Source organism: Equus asinus, chromosome 10, assembly GCF_041296235.1.
Source record: "Equus asinus isolate D_3611 breed Donkey chromosome 10, EquAss-T2T_v2, whole genome shotgun sequence".
Taxonomy (NCBI): Eukaryota; Metazoa; Chordata; class Mammalia; order Perissodactyla; family Equidae; genus Equus; species Equus asinus.
Window position 1 is genome coordinate 26,421,454 of NC_091799.1, and position 20,886 is coordinate 26,442,339.

The 20,886-nt window shown below is 37.2% G+C and overlaps 1 long non-coding RNA gene across 2 annotated transcripts in view; it reads right to left on the reverse strand.

The window, feature by feature from the left end:
- The window catches only part of LOC139046461 (uncharacterized), a 67,506-nt gene extending 53,476 nt beyond the window's left edge, over nt 1-14,030 (reverse strand). For both annotated transcript variants that reach the window (XR_011506560.1, XR_011506561.1), the window contains exons 1-2: nt 13,896-14,030; nt 3,576-3,705 (exon numbers count right to left, since the gene is read on the reverse strand). This is a non-coding gene — a long non-coding RNA (uncharacterized lncRNA). The remainder of the gene's footprint in view (nt 1-3,575; nt 3,706-13,895) is intronic.
- Between the last annotated feature and the right edge of the window lie 6,856 nt (nt 14,031-20,886).

A 20,886-nucleotide genomic window follows, 5' to 3' on the forward strand; every position in this document is an offset into this window, starting at 1 on the left:
CCCTTAACTATGAAATCACACATGGGCGCCACCATAATAATCAGGTGTATTTATAAATCAGGAAGAACTTCCCGGCAAGACTGCCTTCCGTCACCTCCCACTGCATTACTGCTCCCTGCCAAAGCTGTCAGCTTGCACTCGCATTGCTAATTAACAGCACAACTCAAAGCAGGTGGAGGGCTAACGGAAACAACCCACAATTTACCCTGTGATCATTCTTGCTTCAGGTCCCTAGACTCTGGAACTCATTCCACTTGACTTGCTCCCCACTCTCCATACTGAACACACACACACATGCTCACACCTGGGGCAACAAGGAGTCGTGGTCTCTCCAGAGAAGAGAAAGAGTGGGAACCATCTGTGATGTGTACAAGAAAGAAACCTTTAGAATGACACAGGAGCTGGACTGAGTGTGAAAGAGACAAAGGAGGAAAGTTGGTAAATATGTTCCAAAGTTAAAAAAATCCCCTTGGTCTTCCCAACCCAGGACATCTTCACATTGGAGGATATTTTCCCCTGGGAAATTTATGAATCCAACTAATTCTTCATCCATATACGCAAGTTGATTTTATCAGTCATCCACTTTTCTCTATGTCAAACACCATCCCTCCAAATTAAAACACCATTCTCTGTCACCCTAAATCCTGCCACAAGATATGTTTACAGAAATCCAATTCTGTTTTGGATTCCCCTGTTCCACCTGTGCTGCTTAAAAGCCTAACTTCTTCTCATTAATCTTAACATAAACACCTAAATTCGTAATGATTCACAGTAGCCTGCATGACCTTGCCTCTGCCTAACTTCCCAGCTCCCTTCCATGCCACCTTGCACCTCAGTTGTTATGCACCAGTTCTCTGCATAAACCAAACTTTGTCAAGCTTCAGGCTTCTACACATGTTCTTCCTTCTGCCTTAAAACTTCTTCTTCCAACTCTTTACCTGTCTTCCTAGTCTTCCGACAGACCAAAGTCTAAATATCACTTATCATCAGTAACATTTAATCCATTGACATTCTGCACCCACCAATATAAATCAGTCCCCCCATTTAGAATCTTACATTTTAGCTTTTACTTTTTCCATGGCATTAATCAAAATTTGTAGTTACATGCATCTCTGCATACATAGCAACATCTGTCTCTTTCAGTAGAGCAGTGCTTATCAACCAGAGGTGATTTTTGCCCTCCAGGGGACATTTGCCAATGTCCAAAGATACTTTTGGTTATCAAAGCTGGGAGAGGGGAAGCATATTACAGGCATCTAGTGAGTAGAAGTCAGGAATGCTGCCAAACATCCTACAATGCAACAGAGAGACCCCCTAACAAAGAATTATCCAGCTCCAAGTGGCAATAGTGTCAATAGTTGAGAAAGCCCAGCATAGACTATAAGCTCCATGATATAGGCAGAAACCATGCCTGTCTTAAACATTCTTGTTTCTTCAGGGCTTAGAGTTTGCTTAACATAGAGTATGTTTAATATATGTTGATTAAATGAGTGATTGGATGATCACATACACTATATTCCAAACACAGGCTATTCAGTCACTGATTAATCATTTACTGAGCATCGTGATCTGTCAGACCATGTGCTTTTCACTTGGAATATAATGGTAAAAATGAAGAAGCCATTTTTTGAGGAGACATAGAATCTAGAAGAGGAATAAGGACTAAGAAAGTAAGCAACAAGTTCAAATTGAGGGAAATTTTAATGCATCACACATTATAAGAAATTATTTCACCAATTGAATGGCATAGATGTTGTTCAAATGGAAAGATAATATGGGTCTTTCATTCATTCAGTAAATATTCATTGAGGACAAGATGATGGAGATGCAGCAACGAGTAACACAGACAAGACTCCTGCCCTAATGGAACTTATATTCTAGCGGGAACTCATTAAAAGGTACGTTATAAATCAACAAGATCATTACAAGAAAACAATGTGCTGTGAAAACAATAAGTAAGATAATGAGATGCAGTCTAACAGGGAGAGTTCGCTTTAAGTAGAATGATCAGATAAATCCTCTCTGAGGAGGTGGCATTTTATATGAGATTTGATATAATTGTGAGATCACACAATCATGAGCCATTATGAAAATTGGACAGATGTACAAAAAAGTGTATAAAATCACTTTCCAAACAAATGAAATATAATTTTCAACATCTCAGATGTAGGAGAGACCTTCGCATGCTGGAGAGAGAGAAAGGAGGTTAATGAGTATAGGATCCAGTGAGATTCAGGGAAAATAGCTATCAAATGAAGTTGGAAATAACATAGAAGCAAATTCTGAATATTCTCTATGCCATGGTAAAACGTATTCTAGAAACAATGAATGAATTCTCAAAGTTTAAATTTATATTTTAAATAATCACTCTGGCTGTTTCATGAACAGAAGTGGAAAGAACGGAAGCAAAGAAACCTATTAGTAAGCCATTGTAATGGTCGGTGTGAGAGATAATAATGACTTTCATATGGTGGTAGAAGTGGAAAACAAGAGGAGTAAATGGACTTGAGATGTTCTTTTCTGAGTTACAATAGCAACAACTTGGTGATAAATTAAATATGAGTGGTGTGAGGGAAAATGAAACATCAAGATAATGTTGAAGTTTGGGTCAGAACAATTAAAGCACAGAAGTATTGTTTAAGTAGGAAAGACGTGAGAAGAAACGATGGTTGTGCGTGTTATTAGTGATGGCCAAGTACTGTAGGTTGGACATAGCATGATTGCAACATTAAACATGAAAATACCAATAGTAGTAACACTTATATAACACTTATTATGTGTCAGACACTCTTCTAGGCATTTTATAGAACTTGGCTGTTTTAATCTTCAGAACAGCCCTGGGTGTGAGATGGGACCAGTCTCCTCATTTTACAAATGAGGAAACAAAAGTAAAGAGAGTTGAAGTAACCTATCTTAGAATAAACAGCGAGTTTCATGGAAGTGTATATACAAATCAGGCAGTTACACAAATGGATCTGTAATTCAGAGTACAGTTCTAAACTGGAGTTGTCAATTTGTAAGCCATAGAGTCTAGATGATCAGGAGATCTTATGGCAAGGTAGAAAGAGAATATCAGCAGGAAAAAAAAAAAAAACCTTTAAAATTTGGTATCTTGATTAAGCAAGGTAAAAATAGATGGAAATAAATGAATAAGCAAGAACAGCTTCTATGGTAAATTGATATTAGATCCTATTGGAACAATTGTAAAATATAGAAAATCTGATTTTCAGGGTTTTGCATGCCAGGCTAAGTAACTTTGCTTTCTTTAGATGTTCTGGGATATTTGAGAGTTGTTGTGAAAAAAAAATGCCAGCATAAGATGGTACTTAGAGATGGCAGATCAGGGAGTAGTAGGCAGAACAGTTAAGAGTGGGTAGTGAATAGATGTTTTGAAATCACTTAAAAGGCAAGCACAATACCATATTTCCTCCCAGGGACAAGGAATAAAAGAACAGAGTAAACAATGCATGGTGTTAGCAAGGGTGGCATCATGAGGGGCCGATAAATTCATTTTAACAGAACAGCCCAATTTCCCTGGAGATTCTGTCTCTCAAAATGATATTTCTCCTTCATACCTCCAATGTGTCTCTTCTCTTTCACTTTCCTTGAAGATAGATGATTTAAGAGCTGTTGGGATTTTGTCAAAGGAAATATTCTCAGGGTTTCAGGTTCTCAACAAATGGAGCTTGGATGAGAAATTTCAGTCTGGCAAAGATAAGATACAGTGTGTATAAATCTCCGCACGTAGAGCTGAAGATCTAAAATATGCACATCTAAAATCTTCAAACACTTAAAATCTCTTCTTCAGTGTCTAAATAGTTGCTGTAAGCTCCTTTTTTTCTGAATAATCTTTCTGTGAAGTTCCCCTGAAGAACGTGGAAAGAAAAGTTACTCATATTTATGATTGCCTTCTATATTTTAGGGTCTGTGTAGGCAGTCTACAACTATATCAAATAGCAATTAGATTGTTTATTTATTTAACACAATTGACTTGTCTACTTACATGAATTTCTCATTAGGCAGCAAAGCTTGCACAGAAGTGATATAGTTGGGAATATGGGCCCCACAGCCACATTTTTCTTGGTTTAAGTCCAAGCTTCCGTCTACTTATAGGTATGTAAACTTGGATGGGTGATTTAACCAATATTAGTTTACTTTCTTCATTAAAAACCCCCCAGAAATATTAACAGTGATTATGATGGGGGTTAAGAGTTAATAGACGTAAGTTGCTTAGTACAATGTCTATCATATTGCATCAATAAATGCTAACTATTATCGTATCTCCCATATATAATTGGAGATCAATAAATATTTGATGCTGATATTTTTGGATAATGGTATGCTCTACTGTGGGATGCTTAAGTGAATTACTCTGAAGTCTGTTTGATTCAAAGAGATTGAGAAATGTTGAGTGTAGTATGGTTGTATTGATAATCAGGCTCAGATTGAAGGAGAGAGGTGGAGTTCAGGGGAAGACAAAAATCCAGGTCCTAAGTGATGTGTGCAGTGAAATCATATCCAATATATGACATTTACGAGTAGCAAAGGGTGCTTAGAACCAGGAGTTCTGGTCAAAGGGTTCATGCAGATACTGTTGAGACTCATGTATTTATAGCTAGGGACTCAAATACTGTTTTAAAAACATTTGTGCATTTTGGAAAGGAATGGGTCAGTTATTTATATAAGATCCTATAAAGGGCCCATAAATCAACAAAATGCACAGCTGGAGATTGTGAGACACAAAGCAGAGCTTTTTATAAGACAGCATAAGAAAGATTTGTAATAGAGGCAAAGACAAGGTAGAGAATGGTGACATCACCTCAGAGACCATCAGGTGAGAAATAATAAACAGGCTTCAGAGAAGAAGTGTTGTCAGGGGAGAGTTGGTTTCAGAAACAAAGGAAGGTGAGGGAACATTCTGTGAGAAGCTTTCTGATATAAAGGAAGCATTTATAACAGAGTTGAAGTTATCACTGGCACAGAAATAGGAGTCAAGAGAAATTTTAGAAAACAGGAAGCATAGATTATTATAAACAAAAGTGCACAATAAGATACATAATTGCATGTGTGTATGCATACGGGTTGTGGGGGGGAGCAGGCTAGAGGGCTTGAATTTCGGTGGTAGACAACGATGCCCATGATTACAGGAAAACTACATTGATTGTCCTGTAGCTCTCAGGACACCTGAACTGAGATTCCAAGTACTTTTGGAAGCAATGAAGTGGCTTCCCAAGCCACTAAAGAAATGAAAAGTTGACGTGACAAAAACTTGATTATACATAATGATTAAGTGATGGTTCGAAGTCCCTTGCATTACAAAGGATATTCAGGATGGATGTGAGCAGGAAATAGTTAAGAAGAATAGTTTAAGGTATTTGTTAAAGTGACTTTTCCAAAAAGCTTAGGGTGTTGGTTAAGAGTGTGGATTTTGAATTCAGGTTGCCTGGGATCCAATCATGATTTCATCACTTTGTAAATGTGGGATCTTAGGTAAGTTAACTTGACCTTATGAAACTTCCATTTCCACATCTATAAAAATGGATGTAATAACAATACTAACAAAATGATTCATTTTATTCTTATAAATTGTTTTCAACAATTCTTAGTAAATAGCAAATACAACAAAAGTGTCTGTTAAAATTCACAAAAACATACACACACATAACAACTGCTTGACTTTGGAGAAAGTATATAACCCCTCCAAGTCTCAGTTCCTGTATCTATGACATGCAGAAAAAAGAAAGTATGTCCCACAAAGAGTGACTCAATAAAAAGTAAATGAGATAAACCAAGGGCAGCACATAGTGCTATATCTTGTACACAGTGGTCAAACAGTATTTTCTATTCATAAAACATACTAGAAATTTAAAAACTATATGACAAATGCAAGTGTTCATAAAGAAATGAGCACAAGTCTAAAACCAAGTGACTGCTTTCTCCATTAAAAAATGCACAACATAGGTGAAAATGATACACTTTTATACTCAAGTTCACATGTTGGTCACAGACTAGTCTGCCAAATTTCATAATTCATAATTCTAAGGCATTATGAAAACAATACTATGTGGTTGTCAAATTCTGTGTCTGTTCAAAAAAGGTAATCACAATTCTGGTATTGTTTATCATTTCTGTATTAGGAGATATTGAGAATTCCTTTTCCATCCAGAATACGAAATTCTCCAATTTTTTGCTACCCACAAATGTAAATTTCACTTCCTCCAGTAGGCCTTGATGCATATACGATGACAATGCTTTCAGTCTTATCCTCCTATTCTCTGATAGTTATCTGTGTGCCTCATTTAATATCTTCTATTTGTTAATCATTAATACTCTCTCCGGCCATTTGTTCATCTGTATCTTACCAATGTTTGCCTCTGAAGGTCTGTACATACTTTCAGGGGTGTTAATTTTTGAATCCTGCAAAAGTACTTAAGGTTTCCCCTAGTCTGCTTTTAGTCTATTTCTTTCCTTTTAAAATACGTCATTAAAATTCAAGACGTCTTGCACCAACCCCTCCTGCAATTAAGAGACAGACGTGTGTCTGGATGTGTTAGTAGAGGAAAAAAATAATTCAGGAAACAGCTGTAGTTCAGAAAGGAGCAATTCTGCTCTGTCCGTGGTGCTGAATGTGATTTTCTAAGGGTATGGCAAAGCATTAATCATTTGTCCAAGAATCCAAACAGAATTTGATTTCTACAAACCACATGAACCAGTCTGGAATGTATAACAGAAAGTTGAATGCATACAAAGATTAAAAGTGGAGTATATGTCTTTATAGCATTAAGATGTATGTGACACTTTTATTCGTTGTTTTTTCCCTCTCTAATTGGAAATATTTTAGGTGAAGCAAACAGATATTATATTTGACTTCCATCATTTGGGATAAATGTTGTTTCATGAGTGTTGAATGTTCAAGCTTTTCTCCATTAATTAAGTTCCAAGGGTAGCCCCTGAGATTCTGAGACTTCCTGGTCAAATAGAGCATACATTCAAAGAGATTTTATTTATGGCAAAAGCATTTGTTGGGGACCTAATATATGTAAGATCATATATTGTATATTTTGGGGACACATATTTGAAAGTTACAATAAATGTCAATGCTAATTTTTTTTTAAAAAACGTAATTTGTGGAAAATGCATACAACTACAAGATCCTTAACTCTATATAAAACTACTTAGGCATTGATAAATAAAGGGATATGGAATTCTGGGTGTAGGACTAATCAGGTTCTGACTGGAGACGCTGATGCAGACTATGAAAGGGCCTATTTTAAAACTTATGCTAGTGCTTTGCCCAATGCTAGATAATTCTATCAGTATCTAGGGACACGACAAAGGCAGAATGGAGAGAAAGATTTAAATCCAACTGAATGCATGGAATTTGTCTGCAAAAAGGCAGATATGGCATGTGGATGCTCCAGTGAGATCAAATGGCTTAAGGAATGTTTGATGACTGTTGCTGCATTACCCATGGGTTCTTTCACTTTGAATTATTCCACTATGAAATACTCATCTGTTGGCTGCAGAAACAGAATGACAGAGAGAAAAGAAACATCTTTGCCTTGTCTAAACTTTGTGGAGAGGCTGTTCCGCATAGGTCAGGCTTGTCTCCTCTCATTTATGTTAACAGGCTCTAAATCAGTCTGTCAATCCACTGCCTCCCACCATGGAGACCATAGCACTTTGTTCCTCCATGATGGCATAGTCACAGAAGGCTCCCATGATATGTTTCCATGACATGTTTCCATATGCATTTGTAAGGATTTGAATAAGCTCTTCTCTCCAGCTATTCCTCTAACTTTTAATTTCTGGATGCACACACACATACTCCTCCAAACTTACAAAACCCAGAATAACATTGCTAGTAACAGTCTCATTAAAATCAAAATGTGCTAATTAACATCTATCTGTGTTAATATGTGGGGGTTAATCTCTGTGAACTTTACAATTAGCATCTCTATCAAGAAAGAACTCTGAGTACATATTTTCTTTGGACTTCACAGCCTGACCTTTTCTTTTATATTCTGGGTTCATTTTCCTCCAAAGAACCCTTGTCTATTATTGAGAGTGAGTTCTCACGTCACAGAACTATATATCACTATTCAAAAGCACCTGTTTTCATAATCTGCCCTAGTGACTCTCAACAAGTGAGATTTTGGCAAATTTGGCAGGGTAGCTCCTGGTTGTATTGTGTTATCCATACTTTGCACAGAATTTAGCAACCTCAGCCCCCAGGCAGAAATTTCCTGTTAAATATTATGCATTCATATAGAAATGTGCACCCCTACACCTTGTCATATGCACTTAGGAGAACATTAATACCCTAAATTGAGAATCATTGCTAACACATTCTTGCAGAGATTTATTCAAATTAGTCAAGTAACTCCCAGGACTGTGGTTAAAATCCAAGTATCCCGTATTCAATTCTTAGGGTGTCTTGTTCTCAAGAAAGTTACACTCAGTAGAAGTGAGTTTAGAAAGAAAGTCAGTAGAAAGTACTGTCTGAATATTTAGATAGATGTGGTTACAAATTTTTTTCATCCATTAAATGTGTGCAATATAATCTACTCTACCTAGAGTCTGGGTTATTGTGCTGTTTAGTTTGGTTTATGTATGTGAAGGAAACACTGTGAAATTCAAAGAACTATTACAAATAAAAATGTGTTAATTGACTTGATAAATTGTTAGAGTGTACACTAAAAGCATAGTATTTTATCTTAGGAATAGTTTTCTCGTTTTGCTTTTTTTTTTTTTTTTTGCTTTCTTTCACTTCCTCTATTGTTTGAAATTTAAATCTCACAAATTGGCTAATACCTCACCTAAGCTGTTTCTTGAAGCCAGTTGCCACCAGAAGTCATTGGGAAGAAAGAACTACTTTCTAATGGATCTGAAAGGAGCTTATGCTATCAAATTCTTAATAGACAGTTGGGCAGCCCTAGGCATGATCGGCACAACTGATGGGTGCTCTCTGGAGATCCCCCAAGGAGTCAACAAATGGAATAAATGGGTAATGGAGAATGAAGTGCATTGGAAAAGTGCCTGGTTGACTTCATAAATACTAGAAGGGGAAGATAGAGCAGGATTTATCTTCCGAGAATAGATCTGTTTTACTTAAACTGTGTACACATATATTCATTCATTTGTGCACACATGCACATGCACACACATGCTTACACCTTAATCTGTCTTTTGCTTTAAATTTATCAAGATTTCTTGTGCTTTATTTTGACGGTAAGTTGACCCACGTGGACTTCAAGTGTAGTTAAAGAAAATCCTACCTTATCCAGAGTATAATTTGTCTCTATGTCTGTTGCTATAAGGAGCCATATCTCTGGAATTTGACAGTCACCCAAAGAGAGGGAAGACAGCCTAAGGGTCTCAGGCTGAAATTGCTTTTACTTAGAACCATTTATCAACGTGCTTACTCCACTTTCTCAGTGTTTTCCTTCTGTGGCTTACTTTTGTAATGCAAATACCTTCAAGCTACCCCTGAGAAACATGAATGTCTGAATTTGATGTCTCCTTGGCCAACTTGGTGTCCTGTGTCCTTCAGTTAGTATGTAGTTAGAATAACCAATATTTATAAAGCAATTATCTGATGCTAAATACTTAACAGACATGACCTTATTTAATTTTTATAATAAATCTATAGGTAAATGTTAGTATCATTCTCATTTTACTGTTGAAAGAACTGAGATCCACAGAAGTCAGTAATGATAATAAAGCCTCAGTCATAAAAAGATAGAAACTGAGATTTGAACCCAGTTTTTTCTGATTAAAAAATATTCCAGCTTTCTTAGGAATTAAGTTCCTAGTGGTCTCTCTGTTCTCTTATTCTTACATTGCCCGTGGATTTCTATATTATATTAAAACACAAACAACAAAAGAAAAATTAACAAGTGGGACTACACCAAATTAAAAGCTTCTGCAGTGCAAAAGAAACAATCAATGGAATGAAAAAACATCCTACAAAATGAGAGAAAATATTTGCAAATCATATATGTGATTAACAGTTAATATTCAAAATATATAATAAACTCATACAATACAATAGCAGAAAATACAATCCAATTAAAAGATGGGCACAGGAACTGTATAGACATTTTTCCAAAGAAGATATATAAATCGGCAACAGGTATGTGAAAATGTGCCTGACATAATTAACCATTAGGGAAATGCAAATCAAGACCAGAATAAGGTATTGTCTCACACATGTTAGAATGGCTGTTCTCAAAAAGACAAGAGATAACAAGTGTTGGTGAAGATGTGGAGAAAACGGAACACTTGTGCACTTCTGGTGGGAATGTAAGTTGATACAGGCACTATGGAAAACAGTATGGGAGTTCTTCAAAAAATTAAAAATACAACTACCATATGATCCAGCAATCCCACTTATGGGTATATATCCAAAGGAATTTAAAGACAGGATCTCAAAGAGATATCTGCACTCCCATGTTCATAGAAGCATTATTCACAAGAGCCAACATATGAAAACAACCTAAGTGTGTGTCAAAAGATGAATGGTTAAAGCAGATGTGAGATATATACAGACATACGTACACACACACACACACACACACACACGGGAATATTATTCAGCCATGAGAAAGAAGGAAATCCTGCCATTTCTGACAACACGAATGGTCCATGAGAGTATTAATGCTAAGTGAAACAAGTCAGACAGATAAAGACAAATAATGTATGATGTCATTTATATATGGAATCTCATAAAAACAGAGTAGAATGATGGTTATCAGAGGCTAGAGGATGAGAAAAATGGGAAGATGTTGGTCAAAGGGTACAAACTTCCAGTTTAAGACAAATAAGTTCTGGGGATCTAACGTACGGCATGGTGATTATAGGTAACAATATATATTGCTAAGAGAGTAGACTTTACGTGTTCTCACCACGAAAGAAAAAAGGCAATTTTTAATGGGATGGGAGTGTCATCTAAGGCTTCAGTCACAACTACTTTGCAATATATAAGTTTATCAAATCAACAGGCTATACGCCTTAGAGTAACGCAACATTTTATGTCAATTATATTTCAATAAAACTGGAAAAAATTCAGAACCATGTTCAATGCATTAAGAAGATAGTAGCTTCTCATTCAATAATTTTTGTTCTTTTCAGCCAATTTTATAAAATTGCTTAGGTGAAAAGTAAAATTTTTTTCTAGTAATTAGATATTCATGGAAATTTTTAAATCATACCCTTTTATTGAATATCCGATTATTATCTGTGTTCAGTTTAATTACATGTGTCTTTAAAAGTAAAGAATATTTTCTAACAAGAGAGAGATGCAACTATGGAAAAATGGCCAGAGAGATGCAGCATTGTTGACTTCGACAATGGAGGAAGGGAGCCATGAACCAAGGAATGTAGGAGAACTCAAAACAGATGCTCCTCTAGAGCCTCTAGAAAAGAATGCAGCCTTGCTAAGATGGTGATCTTAACCCACTGAGACCCCACGTTAGACTTCTGACCTACAGACAGTAAAATAACACATTTGTGTTGTTTTAAGCCACCAAGTTTGAGGTAATTTTTTGTGGCAGTTGTACAAATCTAATAAGTGCTAGTTAGACACTTGGACTAGTCATGGCCTATTCTTGATTTCCTCCATCCAGACCTTCCCTAGTTGTGTTTATTTTTACATTTTGATGGGCATTACCTAGAGGACTAGATATACTCCAGATTCTGAACCAAACACGTCTAGAGAATGATTCCCCATACTTGGCTATGCAGGCAGGTAAGGTTGTGGTTCTAGTCTTGAATTCAAGTGTTGAGCTCTACGTCACAGACCCCAGATATATTAATTCTCTAAGAATAGCCCAATCTGTAAGACTATACTTTTTATTCATTCAACAAATTTTTTTATACCTACTGTGTGCCATTTCTATGCTGGTTACTGGAACCCAATGATGAACAACATGGACAAACCATCAACTCTCATAGTGTTTATACTCCAGAGCAAGGGTCAGCAAACAATAGCCCAGAGATCAAAGTGAGTCCACTACCTGTTTTTATAAATAAAGTTTTATTGGAACACAGACGTGCCCATTCACTCACATTTCCAATGCTGCTTTCAGGTTGTAATAACAGAGTGAATTGGTAGCCATGGAGACCGTATAGCCCATGATGCCTATAATATGTATCATCTGGCTCTTTACAGAAAAGGTTTGCCAACCCTTACTCTAGAGGGAAGATGAAATAAATATGTACAAATATGAAAAGTGTTATGAAGAAGAACTGCAGAGTTCCCTGGAAGTGGTCTTAGAGTGAGAGGATAGCATTTAACTAATCTAACATAACCAAAAACTAAAGGGTGTGTAAGAGTTAGCCAAATAAAGAAAATGTGAGAGGTTAAGAAAAAGTGTCTGAGATAGAAGGAAGATTGTGTGTAAATGCCATAAGATGAGAAAGAACGTGGTACATCTGACATTAAGCTGGGGAGAGGAGAATAAGTAGAAGAAAAGCCCAAAATGATGCCAACTCAGGAAAATATGAGGCCATGTTAAGAGTGTTGATTCCATAAAAAATGCACTGGGAAGGCAATGACTAGTTTTAAGCTGAGTTTCCTTGCCCACTTCTTGATTATCTCCTTGACTTGAAACTCTGTCCTGATCCCTAACTGCTTGGCTATGGTTCCTGTATGTGCCTAGATCCTGCAAACTCTTCTTTCAGCAACCTTGATGTTGCTTTCTTGATAACAATATTCTACATAGGTTCTTTCTGACTTTCTAACTGAATCTCACATCGTTTCTGTATTTTACCTATCTTCTTGTACCCACAGCTGACGCAGACTTCCTGATATGGGCTCTTATCTGACCATTCCCTGGGTTACAGTTCATTGGACTGCCATGACATTCCTCACTTTCATAAGTCTCTGCCTTCATTCTATTGAAGTCTAGCTTTGATCGTGTAAAGGAAACAGACAAACCAACACAGACAATAGACTGACAAGAGTTACTTTGACTTCAAGTCCTGGCTTCCTAACTTTATATCTCTGTGATGTAAACAAGATGTGACATTAAATGGCCCCTAAGCTTCTTCATCTCTACAATGGTCACAGAATTCTTATGAGGATTAAATGGAAAAAGTATGCTGTGGTAGATCAATTGCATCGACGGACTCTGCTAAAGGCATCTCTGTATCCCCACCCTTTGCTGTTGCCTCTCACTCAGTAACTTTTTTGTCCCACTCTAAGTTCTGACTTGACCCTGTAACTTTCTTTGTCAATAGAGAGGTAACGAATGCAACACAAGCAGAGACTCCAAAATGTGTTTATGATTTTCAGCTTTCTCTCTTACTGCTCAGCCTTCCCCATGAAGATATGCCTGGGATAGTCTGCTAGAGAATGAGGCAAGTGGAAGATTTGAGTCAGCCCAGTCTTCCCAGCAAGGTCACAGATATGCTAGACAGCCCTCCTAACATCTGTAAAGTTGCCTAGCCAACACGTTGTTGACCATGGACACTTGAGTGAACCCACCAAGTGTAGTTCAGAACAGCAGAACTGACCAACTCTAGACTCATGAACAAAAATTACTGTTTACTTTGTTTATCTCTGAGGTTTTGTGGTTGGTTGTTCCACAAAAGTTTTTGTAGCAGCAACTAACTGATGCATATGCAGTAAGTGGGATAACAATGTCAAGCATATACTCAGTGCTCAATAAGTGGTAGCCCCTCTCCCCACCACTGCCACCTATGTGATATAAATATCAGCAGGTTTTAATTCAGAGTATACTGCCATTATTACACTGGTTGGGGTTGTGTTTCACTTCTGCTGCATTTCCAGACAGCATGCTTCCAGACACACACACACACACACATGCACACACACACACCTGCAATTAAATAAACTGTGGGTCCCACCATTTGCATTCTTAAATGAGTACCTGCCTGTTGCAGTCTAAGAGGTTCTCACCAAAGTCACCTCTAAATCCATTTCCTTTCTCTTTAGGTGCCCACCACAGCTCCCGCATACTCCTCTGCCCAGCAGAACTGAGCAAGCTACACCATGTCAGGGTCAGCACAGCCTGGCTTCTGAAGTAGGTCTGGAGACAGTTTCCAAAGAGACGTGTTATTAAAGAAACAATGCCTTTGTCTTGGCAACAGGGCTAAGTGCTGTTTACTTCCAGACGCTTTCCTGGAACACAGAGGAGGGAGTGCAGCTGCACGTCATTCATGGAGTAGCTGTGACAGGATGGGGGTGCAGCACTCAAAGGAAATGACCAAGCTCATTCAGGGCTGGGAACATGATGCAATTTTCTGTCCCTGACAAAAAAGAATTCAGTTTCCTTCTGCATTGGCCTGCACCTGCTCCAAACTTCAACATTCCTGTTTCTGTGAATGACACCATGCTTTTCTCCTTGACCTGATGGTCTAAGCTTTATCTTGATTTCTCCATATAAATGTCTACCTTGTTCCACTTTCTCACCATCACGTTGTTCTTTCTGATCAAGACAAGTGCAGCCAAGTGGCTCAGACCACAGGCTCTGGGAAAAAATTACTTCAGCTAGAATCCTGTTTTGAACATTTAATCTCCATTTGTCCTTGGACAATTCTCTTTTTAAAGACTCACTTTCATAATAATAACAGTACATTTAAAATAGTAGCTACATTATAGATGTGTTTTATAAAATAAATGAAATAATTCATCATTATCTCAGTTTTGACAAAGAGCAAGCACTAAGTAAATGCTTCTTCTTATTCTATCATCATCATCATTTTGGGGAGGTTGTTTTTATTATTATCATGACTGTGTCCTGGTAGTTGTCTGACTAAACATCACACATCTATTCTGCTCATTTATCAGAATCTACCTTTAGTATTCCCCATGTAAACCACCCCAAAAACCTCTCAACTAGCTGCATCAGCTTTTTTCTCTTCCCTCTAATACTCTCTACTGACCTGCCATTTCTCCCAGGATAACTCCCATTTGTGGTAACATGGCATATTAATTTCCCAGGGCTTGCCAGAGAAAAGTATCACAAACTAAGTGACTTGAACAACATAAATTTATTTTCTCACACTTCTGGAATCTAGATGTCTGAAATTAAGATATTGGTAGGGTGACCAAGCTCCCTCTGAAATCAGTCAGGAATAATTCCTTGCCTCTTCCTAGCTTCTGGCAACTTCCCCTCAATCTTTGGTGACCCTTGGTTACATCACTCCAATCACCTGTCATCACATGGGATTCTTGCGATGTCTCTGTCTTCACATAGTTGTATTCTTACAAGGATATATTGGATTAGGAACCCACCCTATTCCAGTATGACTTCATCTTAACTAAATACATCTGCAATAATCCTACTTCCATATGAGGTCACATTCTGAGGTACCGTCTGTCTATCTATCTGATTCTGACTAGGTATAGATAAGAGTTTGCATTATACAAAGGTGGTCACAATGATCTTTCTCATTCCACATGCTCTTCTGCAAGGCATTATACAATACTCTAGCAGTCAGCCATGTAAGAAGCAGAAACTCAACTTCTTTTCCTTCCTTCCTTCCTTCCTTCCTTCCTTCCTCATCCTCTCTCTCTCCCACCCTCTCTCCCCTTCTCACTCTCTTATTAGCATTGCCAAACATATTTTCATATTTTTGTGGTTATTTATAGTGTGCTCATCAGAACATTTGATATTCACTTATTTTTCCTTCATGGGCTTGTCTCCCTCATAAAGCTTTCCTGACTGTCCCCAGCCCAAGTTGAGTTCCTCCATCACTGCCTCTCATAGAGCTTAGAGCTGATACCATTCCATTTAGGATCCAGTTTTCTAGCACTTGCATTTTCCCTCTTCTTGTTTCCAAAAGCAAACAATTCCTTCTGGACCAGGATGACATTTAGTTTATTTGCATATTATTTCAATTCATAGAAGGAGTTTAGAACACATTAAGGACTCGATAAACAATTGTTGAATGGTGGACCCATTTCTAATCCTCTGCCTTTACCTGCCCCCTCAAATGCTAACTCATTCTCATCACTTCAGCCTTGAGCTGTTAGGGTAGCTAGTATTTTCAGATGCCAGCATCTTTCTTTCTCTGTTTTTTCTCTGCTAATGGAATGCTTGCTCTCAGATGCTAAGAGTGATCAAGACACAAGTCTGAATACAACAAGCAAACAGATGAATAAATGAATGAACGAATGAATATTTTAACTTTCTGACCACATAATTATTTTGGGAATGGGTGCATGAACCAAACATAGTCTTGCTTCCCTGGGACTTTTCAGCTTGGAAATACTGTCTCTGTCCTTGGTTGTCATGGTACCAGAAGAATGCAAATCAGGCTGGCGGTTGCATTCTCCAGCACTCCATGGATGGAACCTGTTTAAAAATGTAGAAGAGTCAATAAATAGAGAAAGAACAAATGTGAGAATAAATATGTTGGACAAATCATTTGGGGCCTAGATCAAGACATGCCTGCTCTCCGTTTTTCCTCTGTACTTTATTTATGGGAATCTCAGAAACTGGCTTAATGTTTGCATCCCTCTACATGCTATTGAAACTATTCCTAATAAGAAACATTATTCCTTTAAACTTCTCTAGCTGCTGACAATCTAAAATGTTCCCTTTGGTTTTTCCTTCTTAATTTACCAATTTATGAAACCTAGATTAGGATTCCCCACCCCTAGTACGAAATCTTCCTCAAGCTTTCCCACTCTCTGTTTCTCTGAATGTTCAGGAAGCAAAGACGGTTCCATGAAGCATTTTGCATTTTGATTGGAAGATAGCTTGGAATGGAGAACCATATAAAAGAGCAAGAAAACTTTATGGAATGTGTAAAAATTTACGAAAGAGCACAAAAATTACAGCACATTTTTTCTTAGGCTATTGTCTATGCATTTAATAATGATGAACATTATATAATAACAAAAGAAATACGAGATGCTTTAGCAAAGCAGAGCATAGTTTGGCATATATATCATAGTTACAATGTAAAATAATGGGTATTAACTTAAAACTGGCAAAAAAATAATCTTTCAGTTTTAGTGTGATAGGATTATGGGTGAGATGTGTTTTTCCTGTAAATATTTACGTTATTTTTACAGTTTAAACAAATAAAAGATTTTTCGCTCTATTTTCCCAATTTTCTATGACGTGTGTGTATCTGTGGGTGTGTCTTTGTGGGTGGCAGATGAGGGTAGGTGGCAGAAGACGTGGACCCAGTAGCTCCACTACTTATTACAGCATCTTAGCAAGATTCTATCATTAGTCTCAATTTCACCACCTGTAAAATGATGGTGAATGAAATTGATCTGAGTTCCAAATTGGAAAGCCTACTTTTCTTAATTTAAATAAATTATGTGCATCAAATGTTAGCTTACTAAACTTTTAGGGCTATTCTGTGCTTCCCCAATGAATAGATCTGCTGCTCCCATGTTTTTGATACACATGAACCACTCATTCAATCCTCTTCCTTTTCATAGGGAAACATATTTTTGCCTCAAGGATATCAGCAGGGCAAGTGTAGTGAATTCTGATTACTTAGACTGGGCTTCAGTGTTGATGGTACTATATAGAATAGTTAGTTGAGACTATGGTGACCTGGAACATGTATCTTTGGTTAAAAGAGAAAGCAATTGCTCATCTCCAGCTGATAATTGCCAAGCCAGAATGTTGCCTCAGTGGTGTTCAGTTTTCCAATTTCTTTGAAGAAACTGTGAAAATCTAGATTTCTTTTATTTTTCAGATGTTACATATTAACTCAAATTACTATTGTACAAAACAACCTCTGTAAGCCTTAGACAAGCACCTTTGGGCTAAATCCATTCCTTGGACAATGCATATGCATTGTTGATTAGATGAGATGTAGAGGCCCTTTCAGGTCTATGATTGATCAGAAATTAACTGGTCTTTATTTCCTTGAGGTGTATTAGAAGGGCAGGTGCATTAGATAGTTTGTTTTTATTACCCAGCCTCCGTTCACTCTCCTTTTGTAAAAATTCCAGATCTCATTTGGAAATGGACATCTTTCTTCCTCTCTGAATCTATATTTTCCATTGAAGTTGAGTTTATCTGTAACTCTAAGGGTGGCTTAAGGATATCAATGCTGTGTTCCAATGGCAAGATTATTTCAGACATAGACACATGGCCCAAGCCAAGCCGGTAAGAAACTAAGGGACTAAACCCTGGGACTTCCTTAAAACTATCATAAAAGGCGTGCCACTTTTTTGTCTGCTAGACAGGAACAAAGAAAGCAGTAGCCTCGGAAGATACTGAAAGCCACATTGGAACCATGTGGCATGAAATACTTAGAGTCAAAACAGAGGAAGCGAAGATAACATGACTGGGAGGGAAATAACGGGTCCTTACTGTATTATTTATGCCCCTATATCCAGCATTGTCTGGAGCTAGCAACCCTGGATTTTCTATCATGGGATCCATTAAATCTTTTTAACCTAAGCTAATTTGCATCTGGTTTCTGTTAACAGCAGAAAGTTCAAGCTGCTGCACAGAGGGAATTGAGGGGAATGGGAGAAACTCCTTAGTCCTGAATTTCCTCATTGCTTACATACAGGGGGAAAAAAAAGGTCATAATAATAGCACTGTTTCTCCAACTCTAAGATGTTGGTGGATGTCTTTACTGAAGCATGGCTAGGCATAATGTCACCATGTCCCAGCACCATTTCCAGATGTTACTCTTCTGAATAAACATTGTCAGCATCTTCTCTTTGTACAGCAGAAACGGAATGTTATTTTTCTTTCATCCCTCTTGCCATATTCCCCTGCGGAACCATTTCAATTTACTGAAGTAGAGAGGGACCCAGCCGTTTGCGTCTTCTGTTATGAATGTGGTGCTTGAAATGCCAGAGTCAATGACATGAAACGCAGGGCTTCATTACTCCTCAGCTCACCCAGACTCAGGCTTCCCAGGACCCAGTGATAGTTTGCTGCCAGAAGGATACATTTGAATTTCAATGTGTCAAGTCTCTCTTGCTGTGTTTTCCATGTTGCAGGCTGAAAATGGCTTTTAGAAATCTTTTGAACATCCCAGTGACTCAGCTTTCTACCTTCTACCAATGCCAAATTGGATATATTTTTCCCCAGGTTGTAATAAATGAAGGAAGAACATGAGTCTGCAATCAGAAAATATCCAATAAATAAGAACCTTTCAACAAAACCACTCACACTTTAGATGAGGCCGCATGGAAAAGGTGAGGAGCAGAGCATTTGGCCTCTGAAGGCCAAGTCTGAGTTTCTGCTCCACCCTTTCCTAAGTAAGTAAATTTGGTGAAGCTGCCAAACCTTTTTCCAGCCTGAGTGTCCTCATAAAATGGGAATGATAACCATACTTCCCTCCCCAAAATTGTGATATATATATTTCATTAAATTGGGAGCTATTATTAATCACAACCATTTTGCAGTGAAGAATTAGGACTAAGAAAGGGAAAATTTATTTATTCATTTGACAAGTATTTAAGATGAACCTTAGTAGTTTAAAAAAATGTGACATCTAGAGTCAAACTGCCTGGATTCAAATTCTTGTCCTACTCATTAATAACTATGTAACCCAGAGTTTAATTTCTTGGACTTCTGCTTTCTTTTCTATTAGAAGATCTACGTCATAGGGTTATTCTAGTGAAAATTTATGAGATTAAAACCATTAAGTTTTCAGGACTGTGGCCGGCTGTCACATGGTAAGCACCTAACAAATGTCAGTGTTATTACTGTTATTGATAATTGTTGCTGCTTAGTAGCTGCTACCCTTTGCGATGTCTCAGACATAGTGCTTAAGAAAAGACAATCGAATGTGGCTGCTTTGAGTTGAGGTTCTGAAATTGTGTTAAATGAACTGATTTTTCCACTCTCCAGCTCTGGGTCTTTGGGCAAATCACTTCACCTCACTATGCCTTAGTTTTCTCACTTCTAAAATTGGGATACTAATAACTCACAGTTTAATAGGGCAGATATGAAGACTATAAAAAAGTTATTCCACGTAAATCACTTAGTAGAACCCCCAGTATACAGTACATAACACTCTATTATTTTTACTATTATTATGATTATTACCAACAACGGCTTTTTTCAAGATCATATCGGAAATCAGAAGTGTAAATGGGGAGTTATTCATATTACTACATAAAAAGCTGTTGATCGACTAGGCTTCAAATTCATGTCTGACTCCAAAATCCACATTGTTGCCATTATACCATATTGTCTCTCTTTTTAAGAAGATGAACAGCAGAGCAAAGCCAAAGGCAATTTTAGATTTATTTTACTGGCATTTCAAACACATCAATGCAGGGTGCCATATCACTTTTGAAATGTATATATTTTTAAAAAGAAACAAAAAAATAGCTATAATAACCACCAACTGCTTGCAAAGTAAATTGTGCTAACCCTCTGCTCCCCATTTGCAAACATATTTGGATTACATCTGGAACAAAATCATTAGTGGCAGGAAGACAGATGTTCTTCAAAGTTCGGGTGTTCATGTAGACATCGAATATTGATGTTGATGTTATTTACTCATTTGATTCTTTACTCTTTTCCAAAAAGATGGATTTTGAGCTTTTTCAAGATTTATTTCTTCTTTCTTTGGTTCCCAAGGTGACAAATCAAAGTTCACCCCAGGAACTTGCAAAGTATATCATAGTGGGAGAAATCCATCAGATGTGGAATAATATTAAAAACTAGTATTGTGCAACTGTCAATCAGCATAGAGTCTTTTCTCAGAAATAATTTAAGGATCTTCTTCAAACCAAAGCAGTATGGATACAACAACAAAAGAATAACACACACTGCTATTAATAGATTGACTAATACAGCAAATTTTACTTTATTTTAAATATAATTTATTAAAGTAAAATGAAAATTTAATTGGGTTCCTTTTAAAGACATATACTTAAGGGAGAGAATATGTACAATATAATAATCTATGATT